This window comes from Symphalangus syndactylus, chromosome 1 (genome assembly GCF_028878055.3).
Source record: "Symphalangus syndactylus isolate Jambi chromosome 1, NHGRI_mSymSyn1-v2.1_pri, whole genome shotgun sequence".
In the NCBI taxonomy this organism is placed as follows: Eukaryota; Metazoa; Chordata; class Mammalia; order Primates; family Hylobatidae; genus Symphalangus; species Symphalangus syndactylus.
The window spans coordinates 66,726,606-66,733,230 of record NC_072423.2 but is presented as its reverse complement, the minus strand read 5'-3'; positions in this window follow the sequence as shown (position 1 = coordinate 66,733,230).

Here is a 6,625-nt window from a genome sequence, read left to right as displayed (position 1 = left end):
TGAAGGAGAGGTTTCCACGGTGGCACCTCTCATGTTGCTTTACACACACTTATTTATATCCGTCTTTCCCAAGAACCCTGAGCCCCTTGATGTTAGGGGTGTTTCTAGTTTTATCTTTGTGTCTCTGATGTTCAGTGCACATTTTTTTAAATGAATTAATAAGTGGAGGATTTTTGTTAATGTTCAGTTCTCAATATGCTAAGCAACCAATGGTTTTTATGCTTTTGAATATCATTTGTTTCCTTTTTGCTTTCCTATAGTAAAGGTCCATTCGAAAATTTCAATCTGACCGAGTGGAACAAGTGAGAAATTGTTGATTCTTACCCAGACCAGGGAGCCATAAAGAAAAGAGCCTCTTTGTTGCCAGGTAAGGTTACGGCAGCAGTGGTTGCAGCTGAAAAATCAGTGAAGCTTGAAGTTGCTGAGTCGATTAGGAAAATGAAGTTATTAGAACAAATGGCCTCCTCAGACAAACAATTCTCCAATTTTAGCATGCTCACCTGGAAAGCTTGTTAAAACACAGATGGTTAGGACTCACCTCCAGATTTCTTAATGCAGTAGGCGTCAGGTAGGAGCCAGAAATCTTTATTTCTAATAAGGTCCCAGGTGATGCCACTGGTCCAGGGACCACACTTTGCAAACTACTTTGCCCTGTACCACTGATGCACAAGCTTAGCTGTACATTGGAATCACCTGGAGAGCTTTAACAATACTAGTCTCTGGGTCCTCCCTCACCCTTGTATTTTACTTAATTGGCCTGGCTGCTAAGATTTATTTAAAGTACCCTCAAGTAATTCCAGAGTGCAGTCAAGATTGCAAACCACTACCCTACGCCATGGTACATTAAACGCTTAGGTCATAAGTCTTGACCTACCCGTCACCTCACCAGAAGCAAGAGTATCTGAATCCTCATTTCTGGAAAATCTTAAGAATCAGAGAAGGATTTTTAACACCTTACATGGTTAAGGCCTCCAGACACCTTCCCTCTGCCCCATCCACCCCACCTCCCTTGGAACAATTCCAGGTGGAGGCAACCTTTGTGCATTTAAACAGCCCTAGCTATTAAAATCCAAAGAAGACTCATTTCGGCCTGGCTGCTCTGCACACACCTTGTTTCCAAGCGTTTGCACATACTAGTGGCTGCCTGGGACGGCTCCCCTACCCTGACTTCCATAAACCCCAATCAGCTCCTCTCTGACACTGTCTTGATCCCAGCCTCTTTAATTTGGTTAGTCCCTCCTCCTGGTTCCCACAGCAATTTTTATAACTTCATTTTTCTCTCCTTACCTCATAATTACTTGTTTGCATTTCCATCTTTCCCACAGAAGAAAAAAATGTGAACTCCTTGAGGGTAATCTCTCGCTCCCTGGTAGCCCTAGTACCTCCTTCAGGTATTAAATGTTTTTGGTTCTGTCTTTGTTTTTGTTTTTTGAGACAGAGTCTAACTCCACCACTGCAACCTCTGCCTCCTGGATTCAGGCAATTCTGCTGCCTCAGCCTCCCGAGTAGCTGGGACTACAGGCGTGCACCACTATGCCTGGGTAATTTTTTTGTATTTTTAGTAAAGATGGGGTTTCACCATGTTGGCCAGGCTGGTCTCGAACTCCTGACTTCAAGTGATCTGCCCATCTTGGACTCCCCAAGTGCTAGGATTACAGGCATGAGCCACCATGCCTGGCCTTAAATGTTTTTTGAATGCATGTCAAGTACTGTATTATTCAGATCATTAACTCCTCCCTTTGGGGCAAAAGAATTGACTCTTTTGTTCCTTTGGGGCACGAGAATTTCTTACTTTTCCCAACTGTCTCTCCATTTCTATATGTAATTGCTGAAGGCCTTTGCCTTTATCATAATTGAAAGGTAAAAAACTATCTGGTAAAATTTCATATCAGAAATTGCAAAACAACCAAAATAAGCCCAAACTATTTGAATGGAGTCTCAAAAGTAGAACCTAAAACAGAGAGTTATATAAAGTGAACTAATTAAGTAAGGAAAATGAGAATATTACTATTGCATTACAAGTTCCTGGTTTTACCTAAGTGAATGATAAAAAAAAAAAAAAAACAGTGTGGAAGAGCAAAATGACTTAATGGTAAAAATCTAAGCCCCAGAAGATCCTAGCATCCCTTCTATTCTAAACATAGCTCAGCCACTGGCCCACCATGTGAATGAGTCACTGCTCTTCCTTGACTTAAATCATCCCTCTTATAAAACTTGTTAAAGAAAGACGTCACTGCAAATTAGATGTTGTAGCTAAGTTTAGCCATCCTCAGGACATAAATATTGTAACTTATGTGACTTCAATCATTTTTGTTTCATGATGACTTATATTTGGGCATGTGCTTGAATATGTGTTTATATACATAGTGCAGCTAAAGATATACCTTCTGCTTAGACATAGGTTTTATATATATATATATTTATTTATATGCAGATATCCACAAAAGCACCTTGCACAGAAACATCCTTGAGCTATTTTAAGAGGCAGCATTATTTTACTGACAATTGTTCAGAATTGAGCTCTCTGACTTGCCCCCAGCCCAACCTCTATGGATTGACCATTCTCCTCAGAGAGACTGTGTATGCCTGTGCAGGCACACATGCTGAGGGGAAGACAGGAAGACCCGCCCTCCCCCAGGCCCTGGCTTCTCTTCAGACAGTGCCATTCACACTGAACCTCACAGGCAAGTACTGCCTGGTGTAACCTGGGGAGCGATGGGGCCTGCTGACCAGAACCACTCCTCCAAAAGCTTCACACACAAGCCTGAGTTTCCAGTCATCACCAGCAGCACCTTCAGTCTTTGAGAGCCTTCTTAATGAACACGCGCATTTTACCTGGATCGAGACACTGTTATCTGACAAAGGTGCCCATTTAAAATGAGTGACTGGAAAGGTTCATTTATCTGGTCAACCCTCTACTGCCCCCCTATTGTCACCCCTTTGGGGTTAGAACCCTGAAAGAATGATGAGAAGAAAGGCTACATATGGAGAGACCTGAGAAACCCTGAATCTTGCTTGAGAGGAGGAAATCAGACACCTGCACAGTCCAGCAGCCTGATCCCAGGCGCCAGGGAGCAGGGAGCAGAGGGGAGTTCCAGGGACCAGAAGCCGGGAAGTGGGATTAAAGGCTAACACTGGCCACGCAAGATGGACCCACTGCACAGGAGTTTACAGTTCACAGAGCACTTTTTCATCTCCTTAAAATCTCATAAAATCGCAGTGAATAGAGCATTGTTATTTTCATCCTCATTGTTATTTTCTCAGAAAACTTGAGTTGCTCATCTAAGGTCACTGAGCTAGTAAGCAGCAGAACTAGACTGTAAACCATGGTCTTCAAAATCCAGTGATTTGGTTTGTTTGTTGGTTTGCTGGTTGGTTGGTTCATTGGTTGGTTGGTTGGTTGGTTGGTTGGTTGGTTGGTTGGTTGGTTGGCTGGTTGGTTGGTTGGTTTTTAGAGACAGAGTCTTGCTCTTTCACCCAGGCTGGAGTGCAGTGTCATGATCATGGCTCACTGCAGCCTTGACCTCCTGGGCTCAAGAGATCCTCCCATCTCAGCCTCTTAAGTTGGGATTACAGGCATGTGCCATGTGCCAACATGGCCAGCTAAATTTTTTTATTTTTTGTAGAGATTGAGTCTCACTATGTTGCTCAGGCTGGCCTTGGACTCTTGGTCTCACATGATCCTCCCACCTCAGCCTCCCAAAGTGCTGGCATTACAAACATGAGCCACCATGGCTGGCCTCAGCAGGTCTCTTTACCATATTTTTCTGCCTGTGTGTGTCAGGACAACCAGTAGCTGTACCAAATGATTCTGTCCCCTGCAATACACACAGATCATAGTTATGTACCACTGCTGAGTTTCCATTTACTGTGGCCACAACTGACCCAAGAGACCTAGCAGTAGTCAGCCAGGCTGCTCATATCAGGAAAACTGGTATACCCTGAAACATGGAACAAATGGCTAAAGGAGAATTTGAAGAGGGAGGCTAATATTAAGACAGGTAAGCAAGGTATCCCAACCCTTCTAAATCAGGAGAGTATGTTGCTGACATCTTCCTATGGGTGACAGCATGAGCTGAGACCACAGAAAACACGGTGTGGGAGAGGCCTCAAGGGTGCCTCCTGCCAGGAGGGGTTGAGGCCCTGCTGGCAAATATTTACTCAGTCTCAGCCTACACCTCAAATATCCAGTCCATGTGGTCATCTAGTCTGTCTGTAAATGGTGAAAAAGAGGCATTCTTCACTTTCCTTAAGAGACCTGCCCCTGTGTTCAGTACTCTTTCCTATTAAAAAGGTGTTCTTGGCCGGAGGCAGTGGCTCACACCTGTAATCCTAGCACTTTGGGAGGCCAAAGATGGTGGATCACCTAAGGTCAGACATTTGAGACCAGCCTGGCCAACATGGAGAAATCTCGTCTCTACTAAAAATACAAAAACTAGCTGGGCATGGTGGCTGGTGCCTTTAATCCCAGCTACTCGGGAGGCTGAAGAAGGAGAATCACCAGAACCCAGGGGGTGGAGGTTGCAGTGAGCTGAGACCATGCCACATCACTCCAGCCTGGGCAAAAGAGCAAAACTCCATTTAAAAATATATATATAATATATATATTCTTTTGTGTCTGATTTAAATGTTTTCCATCCACTTGCTTAGGTCTGCTCAAAAAGCGTTATCAGTGCCACTTAAACAATATATTTAATATTTTCACGCCTATGAATAACTCCTTCAGGTTTTTTTTTCTCTTTTAAAGCAGCCCCAACTCCTTGGACATTTCCTAAGGCATAAGTCCCATTTTTCATGCCTTTAATCAATTCCATTGCTCATCTGTGGTGCCTTTGCAATTTTACCACATTCACCTTAAGATGTAAAGACCACAGCACAGCGTGCTGGATGCAATACTCTAAGGAACAGACCAATAAAAGGCTGGCTTCCCAGCTTCTGAAAGAAGACCACACAATAAAAGCCAGGGTCAGGTTCATGCCAAAATATCACTAATATATAACAGCCCCGCGTTGCTGATTCTTTCAGTGTGCACTCCATTTGCTGCCCACCTCCCTCGTGTATTTCTGTGGGCTGTGTTGAGTGCTCCTGCACATAACCTTGTACTGACCCTTCCTGAACAGCACTGCTGGAGAAGAGAGAGCCACAGGAGTTCACAAGTTTAAAATGCGATAAGAGCAGCCACTTCTTATTATCACAGATGACTAGAGCATCACAAAAGTTTAGAACAAAAAGAATGCTCAATCTAGCACCACAACAAGAAAGGAGGAATTTTATATATACACACACACACACACACACACACACACACATATATTCACATATATATGTGCGTGTGCATGCGCGTGAGTGTATGTGCGCGCCAATGACGCCTCTATAAGTACAAATAGCCTAAGAACATTTGCAGGTGATTTATATGCTGAGGTCTGTCTGTATAAAGGTAAGCATCATCCTCATTCACCAGCTCATAGGGTTGACAAGCAAAAAGACCAAGAGAAAGCCAGAAGTACCTGGAGCTTGCTAGAAAATTTATCACAGCAGGAGCAGCAATCACTCAGACAGTTTTCTCTCTTGTTTTTGCTTTCCACGTGCATGTAATATCAAGCTGCTTGCTCCTCACAAAGACAAACTACTGCAACCTGAACTTTCCATTTTTTCTCCCTGAAGCAAAACAAGATTGTGAAAGTGAAAGGCCCAGAAACATTCTAATCAAGAATGAGAACTAAAACCCAACAACTAAGATTTAGGCAAAGAAGAAAACAGATTCCAGAAACAGCACAGAGCCTGCTGCTGCTGCTGCTGCTGCTGCTTCTGCTGCTGGAGGCATTGCTAACACACTCACCCAAGCCTTAGCTCTTAATAGAGACATGTTTGCAGCTGAATGCCCCAGGCCTGTCTCTGCCTGAAGGGGCTGAGGCCCTGCTGGCAAATATTTACTCAGTCTCAAAACATCCCTTCCAGAGTGATATTTTTCTTTACTGTGCTGATGAAATACACCCCTTGGAGGCCAGTGAGGTAGCACCATGTGCCACTGACCCTCGCAGAGCATCCACCACAGGGCCTGCGCCATCTCGCATAGTCCCAGAGTGAGTTTAGTTCTCTGGAAAGTTGGTTTAATGCCCAAATTGCAAGCTAGGTGACCTAAGGTGGACATTTTAATAGAGAGTAGTCTGCAAAACCATAAATCTGATTACATTCATTTAATAATTGAATTATATTGCCAAAAGGATGGACTACTATTTGCAAGATACAGACCTATTAAAAACACAGTGAAGATAAGAGATACCAGCACTTTCATGTCCATTGCAATGCTATTCACAATAGCCAAAATACGGAAACAACCATCTGTTGATATGCGCATCAACAGATCAATTGATAAAGGGTATGTGACATATACGTGCAATGAAATATTATTCAGCCATGAAAAAGAAGAAAATCATGTGCGAGAGTATGGATGAGCCTTAAAGACATTATGATAAGTGAGATAAGCCAGACCCAAAAGGACAAATACCATGCGAGTCCGCTGCTGTGAGGTATCTAAAGTAGTCGAATTCACCAAAGCAGAGAGAATAGTGGTTGCCAGGGCCTGAGGGGGTGGCGAAATGGGGAGGTGTTCAAAAGGTAGAAA